At 42.8% G+C, this 16,148-nt stretch overlaps 1 protein-coding gene across 3 annotated transcripts in view; it reads right to left on the bottom strand.

Annotated features, from left to right (window-relative positions):
- The window catches only part of LOC116938640 (acid-sensing ion channel 1-like), a 276,037-nt gene that overhangs the window by 69,433 nt on the left and 190,456 nt on the right, over positions 1 to 16,148 (bottom strand). The window lies entirely within an intron of this gene.

Raw genomic sequence — 16,148 nt, forward strand, 5'->3', positions numbered from 1 at the left:
TTCTACTTTTAACAGCTAAAGAGCTCTGGACGTAAGATTCATTGCTTTTATTAAATGCATTGCAAAGAAAAGGGTTATGTTTGTGACCACAATGCTCACAATGGATTCATAGTAATCTAGTACAACATTAACTGAAGTATTTTGCATAAGAACATATTTTCCCACTACTGGTACTCATTTTTAATGACAAAGGCTACTGTCGGGACAAATGCTATATTTTAACACAAATTCAGTATTTATATTAATTAAACAATTTAATTGCATTATTAAATATAGCCCAACCCGTATTGTACCTAACCCAGGCTCCCCATGACGTCAGCCAGGGCTGCACAAAAGACATTTTGTAAAACTAACCCATTGCAGAAATGAACTACAGGATATGATTTAAGAACTTAATAAATAACTCTTAAACGTTTCAACGTAATAAAACAATAAGCTGCAAAGTGGGAATTAAGATGAATGAACAACACAGAAGTCATGGATAGCAAATTCAATAAACATTCAAAGATATCTGTCAGAAGGATACAACTGGAAAACACATCAGAGCATTTATATCTGGGGCAGCTATTAAAGACGGACCAGGATCAAAATAATGAACTAAAGAGACAAACGAGAGGAGGGTGGATTTATTTATGAACACGTAATGAGAAGCAACATATCAGTGTTCGTAGAAAATAAAGTTTCCTAATTGGTGTAGGTTAACTAGCATGACATGATTCGCAAACATTGGATGTTGACAAACAGAATGGAACAAAGACAGAAAAGTGGCAAAAGAAGCATGCAGAGGTGCACACTTAGAATTGGACTGACAGAAGAAGAGGGTGCTTAAGATTATTTTATGTTGTATTTGTTGAAGATTATATAAGCTTTTTTTGGAGGGGGGGGGGGGGTTGCCAAGCATGCAACCTCAATATTCAACCATGATAATTCTCAGATAATTAATGTTACCTTGATGGAAACCCTGTGATTTTATAAATCAGTGAATTAAAATATTGGCAAGCCAGAAATGCTCTTTAAATGCTATGGTCTTCACCCCCCCCCCTCCCCCCTTATAAATCCAAGTTTAAACATTGGTTGCCTTACAATACATTATCGGAAAGAACTTGGTTTTACTTATTTGAAGAACTGCACCCCTGGGGGACGTCAGCTAATATCCATCTGGCAAGAAAGACCATGGTGTTGGGTACTGTACATGGGAAAGGTTATAATTCGGTTAGTGGAGATGGGTGGAAACAGGTGCAGAGTACTGTACGAGGGAAGGTTCGAGAAGGGAAGTAGAAGATGGTAGAGACTGCTGGAAGGATCTATCGGGGAAAGTGCTGGAAGTTACCAGGGCTCGAGAAGGACATGGCCATGCGGGGTATATAAGGGGGAGCGAGGCCCGCAGTCGGGGTGCTTGCTCGGGGACTGATCGACGACTGGAGGTGGATGATATCGAAGCTGACTACTCAAGATCTACATTGTGGAAACCATCGGGCTGACTACTCAAGATTTACATCGTGGAAAACATCTAGAAAGACTGTTTAAGTTAATCCAGTGAGAACCAATGGGGCTGCAGATAGTTATAGCCATCGCGAGTTAATACAGTTGCACTCTCGCCTTTGTAAACACGTTCTCGGGAAATAAACATCATTCCTCTGAAAAATGGAAGCTGCGAAGGAGCTTCTTTACACTGGTGGCAGCGGTAGGATCTCGTCAACAAGTTTAAGGAGGAAGACCCACCAAGGAGCTTCTATTGAAGATGAGTCGTTAACCCTAAGCGCCCTAGTTTCCTGAGACCCGGAATGTGGCGGGAATGAGAGCCGGACCCCATTGGCGGCCAGGTTCATGATGGAGCTGTCTGAGAGATTGGAGACCACCTTATCTCCAGGATGGATCAACGGATGTACGGCGATCCTGAAGAGAAGAGAGGAGGAGGGAGTGGGTGCTGCATAGCTTGAGACGGAGCTGCCGCCACCATGGACCCTGGGGCGAGGAGAAACCGCCAAAGGGCGGCAGTCACCACTTCCCCTCAGTGAGCAGCAGGGAGAAACCGATCATTCGGTTCAACCGCAACTGGAAGCTGCGCTGCAGACCTCGACCACCTTGAAGGAGAATACGAGGAGGCTGGGACCCAAACAATTATTTACAGCAATGGGAGTCGATTGTACGGTGTTCATCAAAATATTTGAAACAGCTGTGAGAGTTAGCCAATGGAGTGACAAAGAAGCTCTACGAGCGCTGCCTACGGTGTTAGATGACAGAGCACTAACGACCTTCTTTACGATCCTGGAAAATCAATGCGCTACACTATGACAGGCTTGTGAAGGGATGGCCGAGATTTTCTGCCCTCCATCTAGCGCAAGGCAGCAATTTTCAGCCCGTAGAAGGGGAGAGAATGAGCCACCGATGGCTTAAAGAAGCGCCTTGTTAGCGCTTGCAGTTGTGGCGTACGTGAAGATGGATGAGGCGGCCCGGGACACGCTGGTGGTGGAGCAGCTGCGAAGCCTTCTCCATCAGAACAGCAATATATTGCCGATCATGCCAGAGAGCGACCAAATGTCAATGTGGTTCGCTAGATGTCTCTGGGAGCACCAAGAAGCCAGGGTGCCATGTGAAATAGTGGTGCAGGTGTCAAGGACGACGGAGAACAGAGTAAGAGGACCCGTGGAGCCAACGGTAGCAGCGACAGCGGGGACTGCCACCAAGCCCAGCGCGGAGGATGATCTTCAGGCGGACTTGGAGGAGATGGCAGCGGCCATCCAGGGGTTCAACGATCCAAGGCACCAACTACAGCAGTAGCGGCATGGCAGAACTGCGGAAGAATCCAGGACTGTGCGGTGATCCAATGCTACCGCTGCGGGAGGCCGGGCCACATCACGACAGGATGCCGAGAGGAAGTCGACCCGAGACAAACAAAGCCAGCTCCAGACAACATCACGGGACTTTCCAAGAAAGACCCAGGCTAGCTGTGACACCCTGTCCAGACCACACATACACCTCATTATCAAAACCCTCATCGCCATCATCACCAGCATACCACTGGATTGTGGCGACCCAGAGCGATACAACAGGGCAAATTGGGCCAATGTCTCGGGCTAAGTGGAAAAAGTTAGGGAGATGGGTGGTAGCAGCAGCCACAGGAACATCGGTTTTGGCGGGAGAGATAGAGGGAAATCTCGTGAGGGTGTTGGTGGACACGGGAGCTTAAGTAACCATCATTTATGCACTCGTTTTGATATGCTACCCACGAATAAACATTGGCTCAAATCGGTTAATAACAAATTTGTGGCAGCTAATGGCAGTAGTCTGTGAATCGTCGGGAAAGTCATTACAGAAATCCGTATAGGGGAAATGTGTTTCACGGGCCCCGTTTTGGTCTCCTCTTCCCTAGACGTACCATGTCTACTGGGTACCGATTATTTAAGTCGGCTACTCATTAAGATAATCATGGACCAAGGATATATTGAGACGCCTTCAGGAAAACTAATATATTTTTGCGGCGTGATATGGATATAGGAAAGGATGCCAGCGTTCATGTCCTGGTTGAGGAATTGATGATGATTCCGCCACTGGCACAGGTGTTGGTTCCTTTGAGATATCAAGTGCTGTTAATCACCTCACCTGCTCAACATTCGCTAGTGGTGGCAGACACCATTCTAAGACGTAACCAGCTGCTTTGTATGCAGGTTTAAAACACGTTGGAATGGGTGATTACACTGTGGGAAGGGACAGTAATTGAGCAGATTTCCCCAGCGAGTGAGATTCAAGAGGATAGAGTAGTGGGGATACAGGAAATAAAGGAGGAAGTAGAGTCTCCCTAGGCAGAGGAAATCGTTTGGTGGAACCCTGAACTAACTCAAGGTCAAAGAGATCGACTTAAACGTCTCCTAGAATTTAAAGAGGTTTTCAGTAAGGGCCCATATGATCTGGATTGCACACACTTGATGCAGCACCATATTGAAACGGGGATTGCTCAACCTGTGAGACAGAACTCATATAGAGTAGGACCAGCAGAAAAAGAGCTGGTTCATAGCGCTACAGACTAGATGTTGAGAGCAGAAATAATTTCTCCAACCAGCTCCTGGGGAGCACCAGTAGTACTGGTTAAAAAGCCAGATGGTTCCATGAGGTTTTGTGTGTCTTTCCGACGACTAAATAAGGTTACAATTGTGGACAATAATCCATTTCCGCGCATTGTTGATTCGCGAAATGAATTAGCAGGAGAAAAATATTTTACGACTTTAGACCTATCATCAGGGTTTTGGCAGGTTCCCCTGAATACTGAATCTAAATTAAAAACTGATTTTTGAACACTGCAGGGATTGTAACAATGTAATACACTCCCCATGGGATTGATCACTGTGCCAGCAACCTTCCAATACCTGATGGAACTTGTACTGTTGGGCCTACAATGGGACATTTGTTTGATTTATTTAGACGATGTCATTGTTTTTAGCAGGTAATTTGACAAACGTCTGATAAGACTGCGACAGGTTTTCTTGAAAGTGTGAGCCGCTAAACTTAAATTGATGCCATCTAAGTGTCATTTTGTGCAGGGTTCCGTTAAATATTTGGGTCATGTGGTCAGTGATAAAGGGGTAGCAACGGACCCTGACAAAACGTCGGCCATGAAAACTTGGCCAATGCCCACTTCGGTACAGGAGGTGCGGAAATTCCTAGAATTTGTCTCTTATTATTGAAGATTTGTTCCTCAGTTCGCAACAGTAGCAAAAACCCTTGCAAGCCCTCACACCAAAAGGGGTGCAATTTCAGTGGGGGGAAGAGGAGGAATCAGCATTCAAAGCGCTTAGTTCGCGGTTAGCTAATGCTCCCACACTAGCATATCCGGATTTCTCGCTACAGTTCATCCTTGATACAGATGAGAGTGATGTTGGTATAGGTGCGGTCCTATCATAGATACAGGGGAAAATGGAAGTTGTAATTGCATATGATAGTCACGTGCTTTCTTCCGTCACTCGTAGATAACTCCTGGCAGTAGTTAATTTTGTCACATTGTTGCGGCCCTACCTATACGGCCGCCGGTTTAGAACCGATCATTCTACTTAAAATGGATAAACCCTCGGGACAAATGGCGAGGTGGATTGAAAAACTCCAGGAGTACTCTTACGATGTGACACATAGGAAGGGTACTCGTCATTGTAATGTGGACGCTTTATCGAGATTGCCATGCAAAGACCCCTGTGCATGTGCTACAGGAGCAGCACAGTGGAAACCGACCCTCCCTGACTTGCCGAGACAGGCGACGTTGATAAATGCAGCAACAATAGAAAATAGTTTACTGCCCACAGATCATGATCTCGGGCTGATAATAACTGATTGAAAGTATGAAAGAGTCCTTTGCTGCACAGGCAGCTGAATATGCTCAAAATGGTCAAAAGGGGCGCCATTTATCACATGGCAAGGACTCCTGATGCGGTGGGATGCGAAGATGCAGCATCGTTGCCGAGTGGTGCCAAAACCCTTGCGGTAACAATTGCTACTAGAAGTGCACGCCAAACAACTAATGCACTTGGGCCACCGGAAAACATTGCTCACGCTGCAGGCTCAATTTTCTTGGCCAGGGATGATGAAGGATGTACGCAAGTGGTTAAACTGTTGCCAGGAGTGTGCAAAAAGGAAACCTCCTCCCCAACCCATACAGCCTCCACTGCAGTCGATCGCAGTGTCAAGGGTAAACGAGCAAGTGGCATTGGATATCCTGGGTCCATTTCCTAAAACAGCAAGGGGAAATAAATATTTGCTCGTGGGGATCGAGTATTGCACACGCTGGCTCGTTGTATGGTCGATACCAGACCAAACGGCTGCGACCATAGCAGAAGCTTTTCTCTATGGCTATGTATTGGACAGGGTTGGAATTTTTCTGCTAAACTGTTGCGAGATGTCCGTGATATCATGGGCACTACGAAAATTCGAATGTCACCGTACCACCGACAGTGTGATGGACAAGTAGAGAGGCTTAACTGTACGCTGTCCCCAATGTTGTGCCATGTTGTCAATGATGATCAGATGAACTGGGACTTGCACATCCCAGGGGACCTAGGGGCATATCGCAGAGCGTCACATGCATCAACCGAGCTCTCCCCCTTTTTGATGTACGAGAGAGACCCTGCGCCACCTATTGAGGATCAACTGATGACTCTCACTGCTAAAGCTGTTTCGTGGCCAGCCTCCCTCACGCTGCCACTAAAACGGCTCCGTGAAGCTCGCGAAGCCACGATAGCGGAGACGGGCAGATCGCAAACAGTGAACAAATGGTTGCAGAATAGAACGGAGATGCCTCTACCCTATGAGCCGGGCGATTGAACATGGTTAAACTGTTCCCAGGTCCGGGGTGGCACATTAGTCCCTGGCAAGGCCCAGTGGAAATTGTCAAAATCCTCCGCCCACAAAGTGTTCACATCGAAATGGGACGCCGACAATGGGTGGTTCATCCGAGCCGTCTTAAACCATATACAGAACCACCAACACAAAAGGTCGTTCAATTTCTGAAAGGCTGGGTCCGGGGGCATCGTGACAAATGCCATGGAGGTTGGCACCCTTCTCGAGAAAATATTGCTCCCGCGCTCTCTTTCCATCTTCTCAGGAACGACCGGAATGAGGATTGCCGCGATGAGGGGGACCAACGGAGTCATCGAGAGAGGCGCCGAGAAGGAGATTCACCGGGTTGAATGTCCTGCTTGACCACATAGATATTAACGGCTTGCTCTAAATGTATGGCTGACGATGTTGTGTATTGCTTGCCTATATTCTTAGCTCTTTCGGTAAAGTCACGTTGAAGGGAAACAATAAAATATATAAAACAATAAAAATTATCATGACGTTTTGACCATAACACAAACGGTCGTCATCAGGTGTGTCGTTTTGCATTAATTTATTTATTTCGAAATAGTTTTTTATATAAATAAATAAAGACGACGTTTAATTATAAATACATTGATGCAAACCGACACACCTGATGACGACCGTTTGTGTTATGGTCGAAATGTCGTGAGAATTTTTATTGTTTCATATATATTTTATTATTTTATTGTTTCCCTTCAACGTGACTTTACCGAAAGAGCTAAGAATATGAATTACTGTAGTCACGAAAGCTTTAAATCAAAATTTATAACGTACACTCTTAACAGGGTAACCCACGGAAGTGTTTAATTATGGTACGGAACGGTTAAGTTGGGTTGTAATGCCTTCCGCCCTTGATTCAAGGGCCTATGTTATGCATTAACCCAGAGGTTAAATGTTATGTACTCCATGCCCCCAGGGTTGAATCCCTTGTGATCCCATTATTGCCCACATACAGTCCCCTATTATAAGATTAGATTTTTTACGGGGTGAGGGGGGGGGGTGATGTAGGGTACTGTACATCAGTGATGGCAATGGCTGGGGAGGCACTGGCTAAGACACGCCCCCCTAAGTGAGGCAGATGTGATAGCTGCCTCCCCTGGTGCTTTTTCATTGCAGTTTTATGACGAGACCAGCGAGCCTAAATATATTTATACACATACGTGAAATAAGTTACCTGGACTATGGAAGGCGAGGACATGAAATGAAGGGGTCTACAAATGTTACATTGGTGACATACGGAGAGATAGTATCAGGCACGCGCGTATTGCCCGCGCTCCATACAGTTTCTGAGGGTTTGCGCAAAGAGAAGGGAGGCTGAGCTCGTCGCTGCCTCACTTCTCGTCTCTCACTGTATTTGCAGCGGAGCTCCGCAAATTTGGCGTTTTGACTAGAAATATGATTGGAATAATATGGAAATGACATTCATAACACATATTCCGTGGAAAAATCTTAATATTAAAAAAAAATACTTTTCATAACAGCCATTTTCATTGGAGTATGACAGGTGATGCTCTGCCTCCCCTGACCGCACGTGACTGCTGTAACTGACAACGGATATAGTGTGGTGAGTGGAGATAGGTGGAAACAGGTGCAGGGTACTGTACGGGGGAAGGTTCGAGAAGGGAAGTAGAAGATGGTAGAGACTGCTGAAAGGATCTACCGGAGAAAGTGCTGGAAGTTACCAGGGCTTGAGAACAGCGTGGCCGAGCGGGTATATAAGGGGGAGCGAGGCCCGCGGTCGGGGCGCTTGCTCGGGGACCGATTGACGACTGGAGGTGGACGACATCAGAGAAGACTACTCAAGATATACATCGTGGAAAACATCTATAAAGACTGTTTAAGTTAATCCAGTGAGAACCAACGGGGCTGCAGATAGTCATAGCCGTCGTGAGTTAATATAGTCGTACTCTCGCCTTTGTAAATATGTTCTCGGAAAATAAACTTCATTCCCCTGAAAAATGGAACCTGAGCTTCTTTACAATGGGATGCCACTCTCTTGCAGCAATCGGACACTCCAGTCCTCAAGAGCACCATCTAAATTTTATCCACTGCTGACTGCATATTTTAGAATTTATCTGATAGTGCATAACATACATTGTTTGGTACCACCCAAGGCCAACACAATCAGAGTAAAAGCTTTTTTTTTAAAGAAAGTTTGTTATGAATGTATAAATACCTTATTTAACTCCACTCATATCCAAATCTTTTAGATACTGTATTTTCCATTTACATTGCCGAGGATAGCATCCATATTGATGCAGTAAAATGACCAATTTGTAATATGGTATATACACCATTAACAAAGATATTGTTTCTAAATACTGTATAGAAGATGTCCATCTATTTCAGGATAATTTTTTTTATAATTATGCTCGAATATTCTACGTTATTTTATCCTTAGACGTATTTCTTTGTAATTTGTTTTCTATAAACTGATTGCATAATTAGACAAAATCTTTAGAAAAAGCAGCACATCAGTGTAATTATTCAGAATACAAAGCATGCTTTATGCATGATAAAAGTAAAAAAATATTCACCAATTTAACTACTGAACCATAAAACACAATTAAGCAGCTAAACGCGAGCTAATTAAACTCTGTTCAAAAACAATCATAATAAATTAATGCAATATTTTGTCATTAACATGATTAGAATAGTGGGTGAAGACAAATGTTGGAATGCACGTGTGCACCAGCTTTATAAAAAAAAGTACATTGATAATTAAACTGCTTTTGTTGCTTTTAAATAAAATCCGTAATCATGAATATTAGATGTGTACCATTGAAATTGTAATAAATTAGTAGTCATTATTTGCAACTGTCTAAATGTTATACCGCATGTTTACGGTGCAGGAGATAATGATGTATTGTGAAAGTAATAATATAAAGAAGACAGTAGAACTAAACCAACTTGGAGAAGACTGAGAAGGAATAAGCTCCTTGAAATGGAAATGACAAACAGCGAATAAGCAAATCTAGCAGTCAAGCAGAAAATACTCCATGCACAAATTATAGAACCCCATTATTTAGTAGTTCTAAGCCTGCCTGATTTCACCTCTGCCACATCTAAAATGATTACCGTAGAGTAGTTTCATCAGCATCAACTGCCATGACCGATCCACTGCTGGATGAAGGTATCCACAGGCCGCTGTCATCCATCGTGGTTCTGGGATGCAACAGTCCACCGAGCACCTTCGAACGAGCTGATTTCATCGCTCCATCTCCTTTGATGGATGAACTCTTTGGTGTGCTCCCTTCCCTGGCTGCCACCATTATTCTCGACCGCCGGCCATCATCGCTTCTAGTGATATATCCTGTCTGAGCTCAATTATTCCTCTCAACAGCCAGGATGATGTCTCTAATTTGCATTCGTTCTCTAAATCTAATCGTTTATTGCACGATTTAAGTTTTTGTTCCATTGTCTTAATGACCATGTTTCTGATCCATATTGCATAGCAAGTAGCATGCAATCATTAAACACTTTCTTTTTCTTTAGACATGTTGATAGTTTGCAATTCCTTCAAGTTCATCTTTCCAATACCACTCCAACCCACTCGCATCCCACTCTTTTCAACAGCTATCCGAGGTAAAATTCTGCCATTTTCTATTTGTGTCCTTCTGACAGATATCTACAATAGTTTAGCGAACCTGTTGTATGTGACCTTGGTTTTTTTTCTCAGCTCCTCTAATATTTCCTGTCAGTCATAGCCACTATATCTCACAATGCCTATGCCGTTGGAAAATTGAAGAGTTAATGCTCTCTCCATTAATAAAGTATGAATTTGTTTCTCCAATCAATTGTTTTTTTTAATATATTCCACGTGTATGCTGATCTCTTACGGAAATTAAATATCACAGGAATGAAAATGTTACTCAGATGAAGGAAATGAGGCTCCCGATGTCAAACGTGAAGGAGTAAATTCTCGCATTTGCAGTGTGACAAAGGCCAGGGAGAAACTCCTGGACAAGACAGCAACAAGCGGGACCAAATTTTGGAACAAGATGGGTGGGTGGACTTGTTTGCTGAATGTTGACACAGAAAGAAACACCACAATCATGGAATAATGCTTCAATAACCTTCCAGTAAAGAAATGGTGAAAACCAAGACTTTAGAATCTAGAGACTCAACGGCCTCTTATTGCACGCATCGAAATTGTTCACAAAGACCATTGGGAACAGAAAGATTGCTAAAAAAAAATGTGGAGGCCAACCAACCACAGGACAAGCAGGGTTGTGGATACGACTAATTAATGTAAACTTACCTTACAAAAATAGAAATAAGAATACTTGGACTACGCCCATTTCAAACCTTTATAAACAGTTTACCTTTAGAAGCTAACCTCCCCCCTCTTCCTGATGACGGACGCTTGTGTTGCGATCGAAACGTCGTAGTTTTTTTGTTAGTTTTTGTTATTTTATTTGAACCTATCTACGTGACTTTATCGAAAGACCCAAAGAATAATGGCAAAGCCTCTGAGGTGCAGTCGTTTAGGTTTCAACAAACCAGGATTCGAAAAAAAAAACATCCTGAGTACCTGATATTGTATTTCCAATAAAACGCTCATCATTGTTTCAATGTTATTTTCTAACCACTATTTGTGCCACATGAATACTAATTCAGGGAGCTCCCAGTCGGTGTTAATTGGTGTCTATGTCAATAATGCCTTGCATTAAATGTTCACCACTTCCTATTGCGCAGACATGCATCATGACTACGAAAGGTGTGGGAAACTGCTCAGCCTTAAGAAGTCTGAGACGGTAACCGTGATGTGCCTTAATAACAAAGTGGCCTCCGTTTCACCTTGGCAGAACAAACAGTGCCACAACTCCTGACATAGTGGCGTATGTTATAATGCCAGAGGTCTTTATAGATCACTGTGTGCATTTGTTTCTATTTTACAGTATACATCTTTTTTTGTTAAAGTTTCACAGAGGTACGGTATGCCAATCTGCGACATTATTCCAATATGAACATATATATGAGAATAGGTTTTCCCCTTTTTTATGGCAACAAAACAGGTGTTAAGATGTTAAAACACCAAACTGAAACCTTTTACAAGGAATCATGTCTGCATTAACCACAATACTTATGGTCAGAATGCAAAAAAAACATACTCGGATAATATATTGGCATTGTCAAACTTGATTTGGATGCATTGTCCTTGCAATTGATTGGTCCACACCTCTTTTGTTGCCAGAAAAAAGGGGGAAAACCTATTTTAATATTTTGGTGCTGGCAAAAGAGGTCCCATGATACATACATATATTTTGCCATTTATATGCTTCAAATAAAAATCCTAAGATGTGAAGATGATAACAGGCTGAGAATATTGTATTTGGTAAGGGAAGAAATGTATCTCTTCCTCTGCTGATTCACATTAGGTTCAGAAGGGAAATTATTAAATTGCATCTTTCTCCTGTATAAAGAGAAGCAGTTTTAAATGGCCTAACATGGAGAACATAATGCCTTCATTTTTAATTATTTATCTTTGGTGGTAAAATAATCATTATTAAGTTGGATGTTTTACAACCTGAATATAATGCTTGCAGTACCCCATATGGGTGTCATCGACTACGCTGTTTATATGAACCACTTTATCATGCCCAATTCCGTGGCCAGGTTTTAAATCAACAAAACCAAGTGCCAATCAAGAAATAATACGGTACTATGTGTTACATTATTCAGCTTATGTATTTCAAGTGTCTGACTAGCTTTCACAATTCCCAAAGGCAACATAAAACAAGATGACATCTGAGGTCACGCCATCCCTGAGTTACATTATACCAATTCCTAGGGAACTCACTGGGGATTTAACAATGGTAAGATACCTTAAAGCACAGCAGTTCATGGAAGCCTACAGAAGGTCACGTCACTATATAGAAGGAGCAAGTATCTTTTCATCCATGGTGCTCTGTGGAGGAAGAGACTGATGATACATGACCAATTGGATACGTGTAATATTGGCAGTGATAATACATCTAACAAATGCCAAGGTTTACATAAGTGCAGTAAGTTAGGTGCCAGTGAACTAAACATAGATATCCGGAAATGTCATCATACAACCTAAATAAATATAAACTGTTCCTTAACAAGGTAGTACCATGAAATAATATTTGCAGAGACACATCTTGCTTTGGCAGTTTCTAAATGTCATCGGAGCATTACAATCAGCGCCTAACAGATATCCCTACTTGAATTCTTCAGATTGACAGGCTCTAGTCACCTGCCTTGTGAGTGTATGACGAAGGAGAAATGAAGTCACATGGGAGTGTTTTCTTTCTCCAGATGCTGTTTGAACGAAGCAAGGTTCCACCGACAGAAGCACACGCTTGAAAGGTTATTTATGAAAGCTTCTCTCTGGAGAGCATTCGCGTCGTCTAACATCTCACACTAAGGTGGGGTTTTTTTACGCTTTCTATACATTGGTTTCACATGCGACATATGGATATTGAAATGATGGATTATTGTTTCTTGATTAAAACAAAATACATATCGTGGAATCTCTTAAAATTATGCGACATGCCCGAAGATAAAAAAACGTGTTGACAAAATTCCTCTGTGCTGATCGTAACTGTGCTCTTGGGTCTCCTGCCATTGCGTGAAGTATTGGCCCGCTCGTAGTGTGGGTTCCAGTGCGGTTATGAGGCATCAGCCCAAGGGGATGGAGGACAGCAAGGTGAGGAAGTGTTGTTGTACGTAACATTTGCAATGGTCAGAGGTGACATGGCCTATGGCTGGCTACCTGCTGAGTAAAAAAAATGCCAGTGAAATAAGCATGTCTTCTTGTGGACACCACAATTTGCCAATAACACTAAGTAGTTCAAGCACTTCCAGCATACAAAGCTCAATCGTGTGCTCTTCAGTGTTTAAGAGCACGTTTGTGAACCCTGACTGCTGTCAATATCAAACCCCTTGACGGTTTAGTGCAAATTACAACCTATATATGTGTTGAAATCCTTTTGCACCGTACCTAGCCAGCCGTGCTAATTGGAGGTGCTAACCTGACACAAATTTTGAAAGTTCATTGAAGTAACTTTTGGCACCGGTCCATGAAAATGTTCAGGATGACCTCTGGTGGCATCCCAAACAGATTATACCTCAATTTCAAAGCAGGTGCTTTGAAATAGAGGTACTAGTTAGTGGCATCTTCCCTGAAAGAGGTGTGACGAGGTGGCCTACACAAATATTGTAACGCCATTGTATTTGTGTAAGGACAGTACGGGGTCCTAATGGCCGCAAATAAGGATTGCAGCGATGAGGACAGGCAGGGTCAAGTGAGGTAACTGGGTGAGGAGTTACCGCAGGGGGAGGGGTAGAACCCACGAGGTGTTATAGTGAGGCTAAGGAAGTCTCCGACAGGAGAGAGTTCGGGAGCGTGGCGGAGCCGAGGTGAGATAAAAGGCAGCGCGGAGCGGGGCTCGAGGCTGCCGTGAGGGAGTCGGAGTCCAGACTGTCGTCTCTGTCATCGCTGTGAATCGTCCTCATCGTCTTGGAAGACCAGCGAAGGGAGTTATATATTTGCGAAGGGAGTTATATATTTACGCCGTAGCATCTACGTCGATGGCTCCGATATAGTCAGTCAGCTGTGTAGTGAGCGTTGTGTAGCAGTTACATAGAAGTCACCCAGTTTAAAATGATTCAACCTGCATCCATCTGATAACCTGTCATCAAATCGGGTTGACTGTATTGTACAATAAATATATATATAACTTAAGAAGACAGCGTCTCTGAGTGCTACATTACATTTGCATAATACATTGTGCATGCTGTGTTGGTGTATATTTCACAATATGTATGTTCCATTAAATATATGGCTATCGATATTCGTGTCCATTACATCACCCCTGCGGCAAATGAGCAATTACAGGCTCCGGAGGCCACACCGCCAGTTGTGATTTTTTTGCCACTGTGGCCAGGTGCTTATGAATGTCACATTCTATTTGCAATCCAAGGGAGTCTCAGACAGCTGCATTGGCCAGGGAAATTATCTTTCTCGTCCTTCTGTAGCCTCACTCGTCCCCAGTGCACTGGGTGTTAGGAGTGCACTGTGGCCCTGTGAGGATTTTCAAATCCTCTTTGTTGTTGTACTGCGGGCAGCCGGCATCAAACATCTTCGTATTAGCATATTTGCAGCAGTAGACTGACTTTGTGAAAAACATTTTCCATGAGATTTCTGCGCAATTCACTCTACCAATAGACATGCATCATCTTGAATCTTAAACAGCACAGCCACAGTAATTCATACTAAGTTGAATTAATAAAATCAAAACTCTTAGACTGGCAAGTACACATAAGTTTTCTTTCACTGGGGTATGGTTTGGCTGGGACATTTTGACAGCACTGAGGATGTTCACCTGAGTCAGAGTAAAAAGGTAAAGCCTTGGATAAAAATTCTCGCAGACTGAGCGATCACATTATCCCTCATGAAAATTACTCCAAGCACTGGCTTTTCCTTTAAAATTACAAGAAAGTGCACTTACCAAAATCCACATTGTTAAATCCAGAGGTAGTTCTGTGGTACAAATCTGCTGTTCAATTCCCAAAAAATACATTTTTTACGTAACCTTTGAGAGTAGTTTACCAGCCTCTATGTAATGGATTTCCTCTGTACACATTGCAGTTTACCTGGTCTTACCATGCGCTTTTTCATTAAAGTTAATAATGCTAACTATTATTTTCCACTCACACAAATAATGTATTTTCTCAACGACAATTATGTAGATATTATAAAATCGCACATTATTGACTTGAAGACTTACAGAATTGCCAGATAAACTATGTTATTTTACAAATATGTACATTATTGCGTAGTGAACAATAAACCGGTTGATGAGAGGAGTTAATTCACTGTTTTACTTGTCAGTTTTACATATTTGGATGAAAGAGTAATATTGTAAAATCAACTTAAAGCAAAACAAACATAAAGTGTTGCAGGAACATGGCACACATTTATTTTTTTTATTAAACTCGTATGCAGTATGTATATACGTACATTTAAATAAAGCAAGATACAATGCAGACTTCAATATTTTTCACTGCCTCGTCGGAGCATACTTCATTAGCCACTTCAAGTATCAGATGACATCAGTAATATATTCACGTTGTCCTGTGGGCCATTTGTGGTAGTACTGTAACATAAGTCTCCAATCAAGTGCTCTTGGTATCATTGGGATGCCTGCAAGGCAGTTCAGGGCATTACTCACTGTGCTTCATGGTCTTGTCACAATACGTTCCTCCCTTTAAACACATTATGTTTTTGTAATGTTCTGTTCTGTCTCCCGTACATGGGGATATAGAACAAACAAATGTATATTCAAGTTAAGTCTTCAGTGATGACCTCGTCTTGCTCTATTTAAGACCAGAAGCAGGTGGATGGATGGCTTCACTATTCTGGCAAATCGCCCGATGATGCTGGATGTACTTACCAGCGAAACGTCGTATTCAAATTGTAAATGTTGTGGATTTATTCTCCAACACACCGGTGGGCTGAAGATAGTAACGAATTGGTGATAAACCTTACTGGCTGCGTCGGGTGTTGTAGGGGTACGAAACATTTCTCCTTCCACGATATGACACAAAAACCTTTATTATTAAATTGTTGGAACTTTGTATTAAGGTGAAAGTACTTAAATTTTTTGCATGGGTTACCTTTAGGTGTAAGAGTGTAGTGTAATAGCGCTGGCTGGTGGACCGCAGTGGCAACTGTGGTGGACAGACAGCACACGTGCCGGTGAGGGCGTGCACGGTGTGTGGGCAGGGAGGAGGAACTGGGGCAAGGGTCACGGAGGACCCCATCTGGAGGC

This window comes from Petromyzon marinus, chromosome 4 (genome assembly GCF_048934315.1).
Source record: "Petromyzon marinus isolate PM22_M1 ecotype Great Lakes invasive population chromosome 4, UKy_Petmar_22M1.pri1.0, whole genome shotgun sequence".
Classification (NCBI taxonomy): Eukaryota; Metazoa; Chordata; class Hyperoartia; order Petromyzontiformes; family Petromyzontidae; genus Petromyzon; species Petromyzon marinus.